Genomic DNA, 16,240 nt, shown 5'->3' with positions numbered 1-16,240 from the left:
AGGTGTAAAATGATAGTAGTTAAAATCGAGTGTTAAAAATGAGTGTTTCTCTGTCAAATCTGGAGGTGTTACAATGGAAACATTAACTCTTGACCTCTTAACTCTGAACTCCTACAGGGGCTATGACACCAACAGAGTAAATTCACAGACTCCGCCCCCAGCACCATAGGCTCCAATCGAAGCTGAAGTGAAGCCGTTTCAGAACATTTTGCTCTACATATTTGAGTTGTTTGCCATGCTTGGTAAGTCATTCTTTCAAAGATTGTTTCAATTATTATTATGAGCTTTTACTTCTGTGGCTCTTTGGAGTTGAGACAAAGCTGTGTGAAAGGCATTAGCCATGTTGCTCGCTGATAGCATAATATTCTGTTTTAGCTAGCTGAAAGGTATTGTTTGCGGGCAAATACCACAGCCTTGAAAAAAAGCTTGCATGTGAATTTTCAGTCAAATCTTTGGTCAAATACACCTAAAACAATGTGTAGAATGTGAAATGTTGGTATAATGGTGCTACTTGAAGCCTGAAAACGATCGCCCATAAAAAAGCGAGCAAACAGCAGTAGCAGACGTCCTGACTGGATTCTACGTTAGCATAGATCCCTCCAGAGTTTTGTGCACACGGTTTAGGTAAAAATGAAAAAGGTTGAGGTTTTACATTTAGTTCAGTATACCTGTTGCCTGTGTCCTTGTCTTTTGGGAAAATACTTTACACAAGTAATGGCTCAAAGAGGATTCCTTTTTTTTACTGGGCTGCAATTGTTTACTGGATTATTTGTGCCATTAATTAGTGTCAACTAATTTTTATTCAATCTCCGCACAGGATATGCTTGTGAAGATGGAATATGGGGGAGAGCAGAAGTGCGTTGAAGTTCCACAAAGGGATGAATGAAGGACATGCATATTGTATTGAAGAAATAAGTGATGAGAATGCTGTTATTTGCATTTACCAGCTCAGACCTTTTGATAAACACAATTCTAATGAAAGTGAGAACATGTATACTGTTACATCTTTCAGAAAATGTTTTGAAATTGTGGTGCACAGTTCAGAATAAATGTTTTTCAAAAACCATTGCATCTTTTTAGTAAATGTTTATTTCCAAAAGAAATTTCTAGAAGTTCAGAACAGTAAAATTCCTGCTTTTTTAGAATGAATTAGAAGATAACTCTTACGTAGTTAAACTAAAATACTCTTTGAGAGTTAATATATAAACTCTTAACACCAAGTGTTAAATTATCAACTCCAGACAGATTTGGTGTTTAACACTAAATCAGAGTTAACGTACCAACTCTCCAAAAAGAGTTAAATTAACACTCTCTGGTGTGGACCCATATAGACACTTTAATAGTGTTGAAATCAAATCCGACAGTGTTAATTTGGACATGCTGGATTTGCTGTGTATTAGTTTTGCCTAACAACCTGTTTTTGACTCCTAAATTGTCATTAATGCAACCGCTCTACATAACAGTCAGTGTAACTGATTATAAATCTTTTATTCATGAACCTACACATTACGGTTTATTTACTAGTTGTATGTATTTTAACAGAGCAAGAGGTGGACCACACGTTTGAAGAGCTGCTGGTCTTTATAACTGGGGCTGACTTACTTCCACCACTGGGGTCCTGCAACATAGACTTTTATGATCAGGAGTCGGGGATACGCATCGATGTGCAGCATATCCCTGTATCTTCCGAGACGTGTTGCATACGAGGATCAATTTAAAGATCTTATGAACACTGCATTAAAAGGATTCCTGGGATTTGGAAAGCTGTAGCTGCATTTACATGAACTGATGCTGGAAAGCTGTGGTTAAAACCTGTGGCCTTTTGGGATGAAGTTGTGTTATTCTAAGTGTTCTGAAATGGGATTGCTCCTGGGCTTCTTCAAAATTGTACATTTTAAAAGTGTTTAGTATAAAGGTTTTTTGTTCTTACAAATGTGACTGTATATAGTTGTATTTATAGTCCCGTTGAGACAGGTGGGGTATGCATGCAACAAGCCATGCACCAAAAAGTGATGCTCAGAAAATGCTTCAAGTATTGGAAGGAAAATAACAATTCATCTAGAAATGTTCTTTTGAAAGGTTGTTGTGCAGTCATGTTTAAGTATTCGGTTATAATATACTGCATAGTTTCTTGTTGCTGCGTTGTGTTTGTGTTGTTGTTTTAAATGTGCAATAGCTGCCTAACAAACTTTGAACTGAAAGACGCTGACTTTTGTAAAATAAAAGTATTGTAATGTCAGTTCTCATGGTGTCTCTTTACCAATTAAAGTTGAGGCTCACCTGTTACTGTCAAATACTGGTGTTGGGATCCACTGACGAGGGCTGTTCAGTGCACAGGTAAGTGCTTAAGTCGAGGTAAACGGTTCAATAAATTCACCTTCATCTGTTCTCAAACTGAGAGCTCAAGATTCCATCTCAACTCAATTTGTTCAACTGCTTTCAGGAACAAAGCAGTTTTAACTCCTAAGTTTAAAGTCAGAGTTGGTTAACTCTGAGATGGGCAGCTGACCTTTGACTATAACCTGTTTAAATATTAATAACTCAATTTGAGGAATGTGAACATGTGTCAGTGCTATTATTAGAACACATACTAATATACACAGAGGGTAACGAGGGAATACACCACAGAAGGCAGACACAGCTGAACCTCATCAGACATGACGAATACACTCACACAGAACGCAGAATCCAAATAAAACAGGGAACCAGAGAATAGCTCTGAGACACGGGTTGACAGAACATAAGGAACAGAGGGACGAAGAGATGCGACTGGAAAACAGAAAATAAATGAAACGAATCATATTAATAATCAAAAACATGAATAGGAAGTCAACAGGTCTTTGGACCATGGCAGTGTTGAACAGCAAAAAAGAGAAAATCTAAAAACCTGAGAAAGAAAAGATGGAAATTTGATCATTTGACTGATTTGGACTTAAAGTTTCTATTTGAAGTATTTGCTAAATTGTGCAGATAATTATGACTCACTGACTTTTGGTGAGTTCATTTAGTGTTAGATTTTTTTTCTTAAAGAAATATGATTTTTGATAATGATCGATATTTAGAAATTGAGATTTATTTGAGCTGGTATGAAGCAGAGGTCAAAGGTCATAAATGATTTGTTAAAAATAAATGATATATTTCCAACTTTCTTTTCCTTTAGCAACAATGACATTTTCACTCTGTGTGTGTGTGTGTGTGTGTGTGTGTGTGTGTGTGTGTGTGTGTGTGTGTGTGTGTGTGTGTGTGTGTGTGTGTGTGTCCTCAGTGAACTGTATCAGTCTCTGCAGTATCTTCCAGCTGCAGCAGTCACTTCAGTTTCTGTTCAGTCTGACTGAGGGAGGTTTTTGTACAACTGTTTTTCACTGTGTGAACACAAGCTGGCTGTTAATGTTATGGAGACTCTGACAGTAATAAACTGCTGCATCTTCAGCCTGGACTCCACTGATGGTCAGAGTGAAGTCAGAGTTTGATCCACTGCCTGTAAAACGAGCTGGAATCCCTGATTCTCGAGTGCTAGCAGAGTGAATGAGACGTTTAGGAACTCCTCCATCTTTCTGTTGGTACCAGGCTAAACGCTGATAGTTGCTATAAACATAAACATTCTGACTGGTCCTACACTTGATGCTCACAGATCCTCCCACAGCAGAGCTCACTGCTCCAGGCTGAGTCACTGTGATCTGTCCTCTGGACTCTGAGGACACAGAGACAAAAACATAAAGCAGCTTCATGGTTTTGTGGGCTTCATTTCAGAGGGACAGATGTTGATAGAGGAGAGGAGTTTGATTCTCTGGACTTTACCTGTGAAGCAGCAGCAGAGGAGAGTCCAGATGAGGACGCAGATCAAAGTCATGTTTTTGATGAGGAGGATTTCTGTGGCTTCTGTTGTGATGAAGGACAGCTGTCAGTCATCCAGTGTTCAACTCTCAGGACTATAAACTCTCCCAGAGCACTGGAGCATGGTGCTGCTGATGCAAAGTGCCTCTCTATGGAAATCATCTGACTGACTTCAACAGGATTTCATCACAAGCAGTCATCACAATGTGAATTCACAGGTGTCATTTCGATCAGTCAACATGGTTTGAGAGTCATTTGTAAAATCATCTAAATGATATGATTCATATTTATTCAGAAAAGTATATTTTAACATCCCCTGGTCTAGTTTTGTTTTGGTTGCTGTGACTCTAAGTCAGCACAGACTTGTATCAGTCAAATAATGCTGTTTAGTAATGGATCGATCAAATTAACATTTTACTGAAATTCAAAGTAAGTTCTCTAAATTTGGTCCTATATTGGAGCAGATAACATGTGGACGTCTTTGCCACAAGGATACTCCTCTTTTTACTTATTTTTTTCAGAGGCTCAAAAATAACTGAGCAATTGAGGACGAATGAGGACAGAATTCATAGTTTAAGGAAAAAAACTCTACCACAGCTTAATTTTGAGTACTTTACACGTCATATTCATTAGTCTAAAATACTCTCTAAGGGGGAAATGGACTGGTTTTTCTATAGTGCTTTTCTGCTCATTCACCCATAAAGAAATACAAGAACAATTTGTATGCTTTTCCTACTGGAATGCTTTCTATACAACATTCAAACACATTTAGACTGAGATGGATGCATTGGATGGATGCTTCTGAGCTACAGTAGCCCCAGGTGGCTGTATCATAGTCTAAGTCTACTACCAAGAGATCAAGAGTCATCTTTATGAAAGGAAACTCTTACCAGTTACAAACTGCTGGTTACACTCAAGAACTGGAAGACTGGATTAGACTTTGCCAGAAAAACACAGAAAAATCAGGAACAGTTCCAAGATGAAGTTTTATCAGCATAATTGGAAAAGAAAATGATGAAGAAGGAAAACTGATCTGAAGCATATCACATCATCTGTCAAAGATTTTGGAGCCAATGTTACTCATTGGAGTAGTTGGAAAGTCATTGGACAGCACTTCACAGTGCAAATAGATAATGACCCAAAGAACACTGACAACCCAAGACTTTCTCAGGTGAAGAAATGGTCAAGTCACCTTTTTTTTGGTCTCCTATTATTAAATAGCCACAAGGCTCAAAATGTGGGTTTAGTGTCAGGGATACAGTTAATTTAAGATTTAAGCTAGGTGTTAGAGTTCAGGATTCATTTTTAAGGTTAGGGTAAGAGGCTGGGGAAAGCATTATGTCAACTAGATGTCCTCACTAAGGTATAAAAAGCATTTATTTGTGTGTGTGTGTGTGTGTGTGTGTGTGTGTGTGTGTGTGTGTGTGTGTGTGTGTGTGTGTGTGTGTGTGTGTGTGTGTGTGTGTGTGTGTCCTCAGTGAACTGTATCAGTCTCTGCAGTATCTTCCAGCTGCAGCAGTCACTTCAGTTTCTGTTCAGTCTGACTGAGGGAGGTTTTTGTACGACTGTTTTTCACTGTGTGAACACATACTGACCGTTGATAACATGAAAACTCTGACAGTAATAAACTGCTGCATCTTCAGCCTGGACTCCACTGATGGTCAGAGTGAAGTCAGAGTTTGATCCACTGCCTGTAAAACGAGCTGGAATCCCTGATACTCGAGTACTAGCATAGTAAATGAGACGTTTGGGAGATTCCCCATCTTTTTGTTGGTACCAAGCTAAATAGTTGTTGTTATAAACATTCTGACTGGTCGTACACTTGATGCTCACAGATCCTCCCACAGCAGAGCTCACTGCTCCAGGCTGAGTCACTGTATATTGTCCTCTGGACTCTGAGGACACAGAGACAAAAACATAAAGCAGCTTCATGGTTTTGTGGGCTTCATTTCAGAGGGACAGATGTTGATAGAGGAGAGGAGTTTGATTCTCTGGACTTTACCTGTGAAGCAGCAGCAGAGGAGAGTCCAGATGAGGACGCAGATCAAAGTCATGTTTTTGATGAGGAGGATTTCTGTGGCTTCTGTTGTGATGAAGGACAGCTGTCAGTCATCCAGTGTTCAACTCTCAGGACTATAAACTCTCCCAGAGCACTGGAGCATGGTGCTGCTGATGCAAAGTGCCTCTCTATGGAAATATTCACAGTGACTCCAGCATGACTTCATAAGCAGTCATCACATTGTGAATTCACAGGTGTCATTTCAATCGGCCAACATGTTTCAAGAAAAATGTAAAATAGTATAATTATAATTTTTTGATCTGGGATGCACTTTCGAGGTCCAAGTATTTTTGTTTTTAGTCTGTTATTTATTCATTCGGGATCTCTAAGTGTTCTCCTTAACTACAAACTGCTGCAGCAGATTAAAAACAGAATTAAACATTCATTCAGCTACTGCTATAAAAGTCATGATGAATGATATCTTCGGGGCATTGAAACTTTTGGTGTGACTTTCTCCTGGACTGACTCCAACATGCTGTTGTCAGGGTTCCTGGGTCGTTGACCCAGCATTTTCAGTTTGTTTCATGTCTGGTTTATTCTCTGTTTTCACTCCCTGTTCTTTGTGCCAGCCTTTCCCTGTGTGTTACTTCAATTATGTTCAGCTGTTCACTCACCAGTCTCCAATCAGTCATTATTCAGCCAGTGTGTTTAAGTCCTCAGTTTCCACTCACTTACTGTCTTGTCATTGATATTGTCACTGCTGTCTACTCTGCATGTTTGCCTTTCAGTTCAGTTCAGTCCAGTCAGCCAGTCTTCTTCCCTGTTCTGCTCGTGCGTTCATCCTGCCATTGCAATAAACTCCCTTAATCCTCACCACGAGTGCTGCGTTTGGATCCCCTCTTCTTCACATCCACACAGCAACCCCTGACAGCTGTTTAATAATAGATCAATCACATTAATATAATCAAGATCACAAAGTCGGTTGTCTAACTTTCTGATTGTATTTGAATTGAAAGGTGTGTAGGTTTTACCCACAAGGATTTTTTCGCCAGACACTCAAAAGTAATTGAACAACTGTCTACTACAACCCATTTCATGGAGATATAAGACTTGTTTCCTCATTATTCAAAGATAAGTTAAAAAGATGAAGTATTTTCAGTTCAAAGTTAGCATAAGGTTCAGGAAATCGTCAATCAGCTAATATACTAAACTTTAAAAACCACCCAAGACTTTCACAGGCAAAGAAATAGGATATTCTTCCATTTTTAAGTCACCTTCTTTCACCTCAACAGAGCATGCATTCCTGTTATTAAATACTAAACTGAATGAAGAGAGACCCACAAACAAGCAGAAACTGAATTTGGATTCAGTAAAGGCCTAGTGGAGAATTATGTAGTTGAGTTTGTTTGTTTCAGAGTCAGAGAGCCGTGTCTCTCTACAGTTTTGTTTCAAAATAGCTGATAACTATTCACTGATAGCTGCTAACATCTGCAAACAAATATAATTCTATAAAGTTGTTCTATATAGTGTGTAACTGTTAATATAGAGGGTTATTAAATTTATTGCTAATGAAATTGTAACCCAGTGTTAAAAACAGGATTAAAAGCATAAATATTGATACTCTTTTGATTAAAATACTCATTTCACAATGGGAATAAATATTGATAAAAAGCAATTAAATATAATAAATGCTGATAAAAAGCATGTAAACATAAGTTTAATCAATATGTGGATAAATGGTGTGGAGGCAGGACTGACCCTCCCCCAATCTGTGTGCGCTGCTCGGACACCTGTGTGTGCCTTCATGTACCAATCAGCTACGCTAGAGATACAGATGGAAGGAGAAAGAAGCTATCTGGATAGTAAAAGCCTTTTTGGTGAAAGTACTTGGAGAGTATTAGTGAATTCTGAATGCCATGCAAGCTCTGTGAAGCCCTGTATAGCATTTGCTGCTTCACATTGGGCCTGTCTCAATATGCGTACTTGTAAGGGTCTGAACAGAGTTTCATCATGTTATTTTTGCACTATTATGTTCCGCCACATGTTGTTATTACATGGGTTGATTAAGGTAAACATTAGGCTGACATCTGGGGCCAGAGCTGAAACTCTTCTGGGCCAGCACAGGACCACCATTGTATCTGCAGCTGGCCTTGTGCTGGCCCATGTGTGGGCCACCTCTGGCAAACCTGATCTGTTCCACCAAAGGGCCGTCATTCTTTGCGGTATGTGGGCCATGTGTAAGCACATTGTGTGGGCCAGATCAGGGCCATAACAATTTTACTGTGTGGGTAATAGTTTATGTTACACTTCTTTTGCCCCGGATCACATTTTATTCACTACTGTTGTGTTTCTACCTCATTGTAAATAAAGTCATTGTCCACACCACAGCTCGGAGTCTGTTTTGGGTTCACTCCACGCTCTGGCGACAGCCCTGACACTTGATTAGATGTCATGGCTTTGTTCCACTGCGGTTATCAAGGGTCATGACTAAGATTCATCTTGGTATCTGTTACTGGCCAACGTTTGTTCTTTAGTTAATTATATATTTGCAAGTTGAAAACAACATGCATGAGATAGCAGTGGGACACATATTTGTGTTGAAGGGCTTTATTTTGTGTGTGTGTCCTCAGTGAACTGTATCAGTCTCTGCAGTATCTTCCAGCTGCAGCAGTCACTTCAGTTTCTGTTCAGTCTGACTGAGGGAGGTTTTTGTACGACTGTTTTTCACTGTGTGAACACATACTGGCTGTTAATGTAGTGCTGACTCTGACAGTAATAAACTGCTGCATCTTCAGCCTGGACTCCACTGATGGTCAGAGTGAAGTTGTCACGGTCCGGGGCAGCGGCCGTGTGGAGAGTGGAAGGAGGACCCAAAACGCAGCACTTATTCAGATGTGAGGGTGATTTATTGTTAATAACAAACACAAAGTGGAGATGGCAAACAGAACTAAGGACGAAACTAAACTGGGATAAACTACACAGAGGAGTGGCAAACCTGAACATGAAGGGAGAACAGCAGGGAGAACACGCAGAGGATTACACCAGGTAGGAACACAGACGACGCGACGAGGAGCAGAGGAAATCACACACTATAAGTACACGAAGAGACACTGGGAAATCACACACAGGTGGGGGAAACAGCTGGACCTGATTAACCTGACGAGACAGGGGAACACTAACACCAGGGACCAACAGAGGGAGCACAAACCCAGAACCCAGTGTCTAAAATCCCAAACACAAACCATCCCAAAACAGCCATGAATAATAATGCAAGTAATAACAATAAAGAACATAAACATAAAGTCACTGAGTCATGGTCGCAGGACCATGACAGTACCCCCCCCTCAAGGGCCGACCCCCGAAAGCCACAGAAACACACCACCAGATCCGGGCGGGCGGCAGGGGGCCCAGGACGGAGGGACCGGGCCAAGACCAAAGACGGAGGCCCCAGAGTCCCAAACAAATGTTCACAAAAAAAAAACTCACAGGGGAGCAGAGTCCAAAACACAGTTCAGGCGGCCGGCCAGGGGCCCGATAACACAGGAGGCCAGGATGGGACAGTTCAGGAGGCCGGCCGTGCGGAAGGCAACGGCGGCCGCTCAGGCGAAGAGGGTCCGGGGGCCGGCCGTGCGGAAGGCAACGGCGGCCGCTCAGGCAATGGCGGTCCGGGGGCCGGCCGTGCGGAAGGCAACGGCGGCCAGTCAGGCGACGGCGCCCGGCCAGTAGCCTAGCCAGCGGTCTAGAAAACGGCCGTTTAGGTCCAGACCCAAACGAGGCTGGGCCAGGCGAGGCTGAAGGCACGGAAGGCGGAGCTGCAGCGGGCGAAGATGCCGAAGACGCTGCTGCAGGCGATGGTGCGGATGCCGAAGACTCTGCTGCAGACGAAGATGCAGACACGAAGGCTGGACCAGACGAAGATGCAGACACGAAGGCTGGACCAGACGAAGATGCAGACACGAAGGCTGGGCCAGGCGAGGATGAAGCCGGACCAGGCGAGGATGAAGCCGGACCAGGCGAGGATGAAGCCGGACCAGGCGAGGATGAAGCTGTAGCCGAAGCTGGGCCAGGCGAAGCTGACGCTGAAGCTGGAGCTGAAGCCGGGCCAGGTGAGGATGAAGCTGGACCAGAATCAGGCGAGGATGAAGCCGGGCCAGGCGATGATGAAGCTGTAGCTGAAGCTGGGCCAGGTGAGGATGAAGCTGGACCAGAATCAGGCGAGGCTGAAGCTTCAGGCTGAGGCGTGGCAGTAGCAGGTGGTAGCGCTGCAGGTGATGGTACTGCAGGAGGCGGCGCTGCAGCCACAGGTGGAGAAGCAGCCGCAGGTGGAGAAGCAGCCGCAGGTGGCCGGACGGGATCCTCGGGCCCCCCAGCCGTCGTGGCAGCAGGTGTGGCATGAGGCTGGACGAGCCCCTCGGGCCCCCCAGGCGAAGAAGCAGGAGGCCGGACGGGCTCCTCGGGCCCCCCAGCCAACGTGGCAGTCAGTGTGGCATGAGGCTGGACGGGCTCCTCGGGCCCCCCAGCCGAAGAAGCAGGAGGCCGGACGGGCTCCTCGGGCCCCCCAGCCGACGTGGCAGTCAGTGTGGCATGAGGCTGGACGGGCTCCTCGGGCCCCCCAGCAGGCGAAACAGGAGGCTGGACAGGCTCCTCGGGCCCCCCAGCGAAAACAGCCGCAGAACCAGTGGGCACCGCAGCCCCCGGCACACACGAAACAAGACCAGTAGGCACGCGGGCCTCCGGCACACATGAAACAAAACCAGTAGGCACGTGGGCCTCTGGCACATGTGAAACAAAACCAGTAGGCACGTGGGCCTCTGGCACATGTGAAACAAAACCAGTAGGCACGTGGGCCTCTGGCACACATAAGGAGGGCTGCAGCTGCGCAGAGCACTGACCCTGCTCAGGCAGCGACAGCCCGGTGCAGTTCACAGCTGGCATCTTGGCCACCAGGGGTCCAGAGTAAGCTGAGGGTAGTAACCCCGCCTCTGGGGAAGCCCCGGAGTGAGTAACAGTCACTAATGTTGCCAGCTGTTGAGGAACAGGTCCGTAATGTAACAGTTCATCTCCCTGCCTAGAAACAGCGGTGGAAAAACAGTGTGAAAACTGTGATTCAGCTATTACCGGAACCGTGGGTTGTAGCGATGCTAGCGGTGATGGTGGCGGCTGAGTGGCTAACTGGAGCGGCGGCAGAACAGGCAATTGCACCCCCAGGGAGGCTAACGGCTGAGCTACTGACTGGGGAGCTTGTGGCCGAGCACTGAACTGAGCCGGAGAATGACGATAAAGTCCTGGCTCAGAAGGGGTGGCAGAGACACAGTCTGTTAGTCTTGCAGAGGGTCTGTACACGCCCACTTGGGAAGGATCAGTCACCACGAAGGTGGGTAAGCGATCCATACAGTCTCCCATCCCGCTCTGAATAGCCCCAGAAAACAAAGTCCCGGAAACTGGGGAAACCAAAGCGTCCCGCTCACTCACCGCATCGGGCTGCTCGAAAGGGAATGCAGACGGAGGGTGAAGTCCAAGGTCTAAAAGGAGAAACTCCCGCTCCCACGGACATAGCGAGCCTAGCAGCCATGGGAGACCGGTCACCAGACGCTGTAGTCGCCTCTCTATAGCGTGCTGGGACTCCCAACCCGGACCTTCCAGCCACAGGTCGATGAGCTCCTGTGTGGCATCGATGAGAGTCTCTCGTAGCTCCCTGGACGGATTAAGCGCTGCTGGGTCCATTTGGTGGTCGCGTCGTACTGTCACGGTCCGGGGCAGCGGCCGTGTGGAGAGTGGAAGGAGGACCCAAAACGCAGCACTTATTCAGATGTGAGGGTGATTTATTGTTAATAACAAACACAAAGTGGAGATGGCAAACAGAACTAAGGACGAAACTAAACTGGGATAAACTACACAGAGGAGTGGCAAACCTGAACATGAAGGGAGAACAGCAGGGAGAACACGCAGAGGATTACACCAGGTAGGAACACAGACGACGCGACGAGGAGCAGAGGAAATCACACACTATAAGTACACGAAGAGACACTGGGAAATCACACACAGGTGGGGGAAACAGCTGGACCTGATTAACCTGACGAGACAGGGGAACACTAACACCAGGGACCAACAGAGGGAGCACAAACCCAGAACCCAGTGTCTAAAATCCCAAACACAAACCATCCCAAAACAGCCATGAATAATAATGCAAGTAATAACAATAAAGAACATAAACATAAAGTCACTGAGTCATGGTCGCAGGACCATGACAGAAGTCAGAGTTTGATCCACTGCCTGTAAAACGAGCTGGAATCCCTGATACTCAACTGCTAGCAGAGTGAATGAGCAGTTTAGGAACTCCTCCATCTTTCTGTTGGTACCAGGCTAAACGGTGATTGTTGTTCCAAACATAAACATCCTGACTGGTCCTACACTTGATGTTCACAGATCCTCCCACAGCAGAGCTCACTGCTCCAGGCTGAGTCACTGTGATCTGTCCTCTGGACTCTGAGGATACAGAGACAACAACATAAAGCAGCTTCATGGTTTTGTGGGCTTCATTTCAGAGGGACAGATGTTGATAGAGGAGAGGAGTTTGATTCTCTGGACTTTACCTGTGAAGCAGCAGCAGAGGAGAGTCCAGCTGTCAGGACAGCTGTCAGTCATCCAGTGTTCAAGGTTCAAGGTTCAAGGTTCTTTATTATTTGTCACATGCATAGTTATACAAGTATAACACACAGTGAAATGTAAATATATATATATATATATATATATATATATATATATATATAGTATATATATATATATATATATATATATAGTATATACACTGGGTGAATGTGCAGTGGTAGCAGCAAGCAGGTGAATTCTGTACATTAATATGAATAGATATCTGACTATTTTACAGGATAGACAATATAAACATATTTAAAATTAAAGGAATTGAAATGTACATTGTGCCTTGGTTTAGTGTCTGGAAGAGTCCTGTCTCAGTCAATTATAGATGATGTGAGAGGGCGGGTGTGTGTGTTTAGGGCACGGATGGCTTGGGGATAGAAGCTCCTCTTGAGTCTCTCTGTCCTTGCCCGGAAGATGCGGAACCTTCTACCAGATTGCAGAAGTTGGAACAGTTTGTTGCCAGGATGGGACGGGTCCTTCAGTATCTGCGCTGCTCTAGTCCGGCATCTCCTGGTGTAGGTGTCCTGAAGCGGGGGGAGAGCAATCCTGCAGCAGCGTTCTGCTGTACGGATCACTCTCTGGAGAGCTTTTTGGTCCTTCACACAGCTGTTCCCGAACCACGATGTCATGTTCTGTGTGAGGATGCTCTCCACAGCGCCTGTATAGAAAATCCTGAGGATCTTTGGAGAGACCCTGAACTTCCTCAGTTGTCGTAGGTGATACAGGCGCTGCCTAGCCTTTTTGGTCTGGACCTGAATGTGGGCAGACCATGTCAGGTCTGAGGAGATGTGGACACCAAGATACTTGAAGGACTGCACCCTCTCCACTGGAGCTCCATTGATGATAATGGGCTTGTAGTCTCTGTGCTGACCCCTTCTGAAATCCACCACCAACTCCTTGGTCTTGCTGACGTTCAGCTAGAGGTGGTTGTCCTGGCACCACGATGCCAGATTCTTCACTTCATCCATGTAGGCCGCCTCATCGTTGTTGGAGATGGCACCCAACACCACTGTGTCGTCAGCAAACTTCACAATGGTGTTGGAGCCATGGGTGGCCACACAGTCCGAAGTGTAGAGGGAGTAGAGCAGTGGTGAGAGGACACATCCCTGAGGTGCTCCTGTGTTGATGGTGATGCTGTTGGAGAAGCACCTGCCCACCCTCACCACCTGAGTTCTGCCAGTGAGGAAGTCCAACACCCATGCACACAGACGGCTGTTAAGTCCCAGATCCCTCAGCTTTGTGAACAGTCTGCAGGGCACTATTGTGTTAAACGCTGAACTGTAATCAACAAACAGCATTTGCACATAGTTACCCTGTTTCTTGTCCACGTGGCTGAGAGTGGTGTGTAGGACGTGGGCGATGGCATCCTCTGTGGATCTGTTGGATCTGTAGGCGAACTGCAGCGGATCTGTGGTGTCTGGGATGGAGGAGGAGATGATGTTCTTCAGCAGCCTCTCAAACACCTTCATTACTACCGAGGTCAGTGCAACTGGCCGGTAATCGTTCAGGGATGAGGGTTTGCTGTTCTTGGGCACAGGGATGATGGTGGATCTTTTGAAGCATGTGGGGACCACAGACTTCGCCAGGGACTCGTTGAAGATGTAAGTGAACACACCTGCTAGCTGGTCAGCACAGCAGCGCAGCAGACGGCCGGTGATGCCGTCTGGCCCCGCCGCTTTCCTTGTGTTCACTCTCCTCAGTGCCGCTCGGACGTCATGCTCCGCGATGCTGGTCACCGGTCTCTCGCTGATGACGTCACTGTCCTCGGTAGTCAGGCGGTAGATAGCATTAGCCGCCTGGCTAACCTCGAAACGGGCGTAGAACCGATTCAGCTCGTTGGTGAATGCAGAGTCGGCGTTGATCAGCGCAGTGTCCCTGGCTTTGTAGTCCGTAATGGTGCGTAGTCCGTGCCACATACTCCGTGTGTCGCCCTGGTGGAAGTGGGACTCCACACGTTCCCGGTACCTGCGTTTGGCATCTCTCACCGCGCGCCGCACGCCGTATGAGGCCGCTTTGTAGGCGCTCATATCGCCAGTGGCGAGACCCGCGTTGTAGGAGGCGGTCCTGGCGTTTACTGCAGTGCGGATCGATCTGTCCATCCACGGTTTCTGGTTTGGGAATGTGGTGACTCTCGCAGTGGGGATAATCTCCTCCGCTAGCATATTGACGAAGCATACTGCTACTTCCGTAAACTCGTTGATGTCGACTGCGCATGCTCTGAACATGTCCCAATCTACGTCGTTGAGTGCGTCCTGTAGCGTAGCTTCTGATTGGGCAGTCCACCGTTTTACTTCCTTCGTGGTCACGTCTTCCCTCCGTATGCTTTGTTTATACTGGGGAATGAGGAAGATGGCGTTGTGGTCAGACTTCCCAAAAGCCGGGTGTGAGACAGCTTTGTAGCCCTGCTTGTATGGCGTGTAGCAGTGATCCAAAATCCAATCCCCTCTCGTTGGACACGAGACATGCTGGTAAAAGTTTGGCATGACTTGTCTGAGGTTCGCTTTGTTAAAGTCTCCTGCTACAATGAGGGCTGCACCCGGGTCCTTGTTTTGAAGCGAGCTCAGCACATCATGTAATTCGGACAAAGCCATACCTGTGTCCGCTTGGGGTGGGATGTAGACCGCCGTGGCGATGACCGAGGTGAACTCACGGGGCAGATAGAAAGGGCGGCACTTAATGCTCAGGAACTCCAGATGTGGCGAGCAGCCGCTGGAGAGAGTAGAAATGCTCCTGGCATCACACCACTTTCTGTTTACCATGAAACACACTCCTCCACCTTTGGTTTTGTTCGACTCTGCCGTTCTGTCCGCGCGGAGCACAAAGAATGAATCCGACGGAGTTACGGCCTGGTCCGGCACAGTGGGGGACAGCCATGTCTCCGTGAAGCACAGAATGTTGCAGTCCCTCATGTCACGTTGGAAGGTGACCCTTGCTCTTAGGTCGTCGAGCTTGTTCTCCATGGATTGTACATTGGCCAGTAGGATACTGGGCAGTGGTGCGCGATGCGCCTGCTGTCTCAGTCTGTTCCTAATACCAGCGCGTTTTCCCCGGCGCTTCTTTGTTCTGCGCCTCGGATGAGCGGCCCGTCCTTTGTTGTTCTCCGCGCCGCGTAGAATCTCTGGCGGCCAGGAAGGGTCAGGTTTAAAAGTGTCCGAGATTAGATGTGCAACCTTGGCACCGATGTTTACAAGTGATCCGCTGTCGTATACTATAAGACTAGAGGATTTTGGGATGTAAACCAGAGCAAAAAATAAGTAAAAAACAAGAAAAGTGGATAGTCGAAGCGGAGCGGTCAGGAAGGCGTCTGGACGTGGCCGCGCCATCTTCAACTCTCAGGACTATAAACTCTCCCAGAGCACTGGAGCATGGTGCTGCTGATGCAAAGTGCCTCTCTATGGAAATGAACTGACTGACTTGGATCAGTCTGACGATGCTGTTTATCAGGAATGATTCAATCCATCATAGTATTGAGCAGATATATCAGTTTGTTCTTCAGAATATTCTTATTCCAAAATATTTTCTATTATTTAAATGTTTTGTTTTATGGTTCATTGATGGATTCACATGTTTATCATAATATTTAGTAAGAATATATCTCGATTAATTAAAAATATGAATTAACGAGGTCACAGGTTCATCCTGTAGAGTAGCTGAGCTTAGTCTCAGAGAGTGAGGAGCTCAGACATGTGGAGGTACAGTCACTGCTCTTTGCTTCAAAGGACTTCTTATAAAACACAAACAGAAACAATC

At 45.9% G+C, this 16,240-nt stretch overlaps 1 long non-coding RNA gene and 1 pseudogene across 2 annotated transcripts in view; both read left to right on the top strand.

Annotated features, from left to right (window-relative positions):
* The window catches only part of LOC146643092 (Ig kappa-b4 chain C region pseudogene), a 137,350-nt pseudogene that overhangs the window by 93,910 nt on the left and 27,200 nt on the right, over positions 1 to 16,240 (top strand). The gene's annotated exons all lie outside the window — the stretch shown is intronic.
* Positions 25 to 1,066, top strand: LOC146643094 (uncharacterized). The gene is made up of 2 exons (XR_014909223.1): positions 25 to 242; positions 818 to 1,066. It is a non-coding gene; the product is annotated as an uncharacterized LOC146643094 (long non-coding RNA).

This window comes from Rhamphochromis longiceps, linkage group LG22, assembly GCF_057381845.1.
Source record: "Rhamphochromis longiceps isolate RC_006_pf linkage group LG22, R_longiceps_female_GT1.1, whole genome shotgun sequence".
NCBI lineage: Eukaryota > Metazoa > Chordata > Actinopteri > Cichliformes > Cichlidae > Rhamphochromis > Rhamphochromis longiceps.
Note: the sequence above shows the minus strand (reverse complement) of the source record. Positions and strands in the feature narration are given on the sequence as shown.